The sequence below is a fragment of the Echinops telfairi genome, unplaced genomic scaffold (assembly GCF_000313985.2).
Source record: "Echinops telfairi isolate 266 unplaced genomic scaffold, ASM31398v2 ScPeMD7_7404;HRSCAF=8442, whole genome shotgun sequence".
NCBI classification, from domain to species: domain Eukaryota; kingdom Metazoa; phylum Chordata; class Mammalia; order Afrosoricida; family Tenrecidae; genus Echinops; species Echinops telfairi.
The window spans coordinates 2,820,602-2,821,286 of NW_022111304.1; positions in this window are offsets into that span (position 1 = coordinate 2,820,602).

A 685-nucleotide genomic window follows, 5' to 3' on the forward strand; every position below is an offset into this window, starting at 1 on the left:
CCGGGAATTTGGGCCGCCAGCCCCCTCACACTCATACACACTGCTCGCTCGCCTGATCTGATCGAGGGGTGGGCGACTGGGGGAGTCAGCATCTCTGTGCCAACTTAGTGGGGGGTGGGGGGGTGCCTCCAGCTGTGTCCCTGTGTTTATTTGTGTGCCAGTGTCTGTGTTCATTCATGACCCTGGCTGTACCGTGTGGTGTGTGTGTGTGTGCCCGCGCGCGCGTGTGTCTCATCCCTGTGCCTGCCCGTGAGTGTGTGTGTGTCAGTGTGTTCCAGTCTCTCTGTGTGAGTGTTGTCCCCAATCCCCATCCCCCCCCTGGATCTCTAATTAGTGGTTTGGGGTTTGTTCCTTTTCCCTCCTGTTCCTTTCCTAGGCAGCGGCGGCAGCAGCAGCGGCGGCGGCGGCACAGAAGCAGCGGCGGCAGCGGCAGCGGAGGCACAGAGGCGGCAGCAAGGGCTCTGGAGTCGGATTCAGAGCAGAGGATCCGAGGAGCCTGAGTGGGAACAGGAGCGGAGCTGTCCAGGAAGAGGAACAGATCCTTCCCGGGACCCTCAGGCCAGCCCTTGTCTGCACCCTCACTGCCAGACCTTCAGAGAGGAGACTCCCTGGACACCCAGCCCTAGATCTCCCCAGGTACATGACAACCCCTGTGTCTATGGGAATGCGGGGGGCGGGGGGGAGA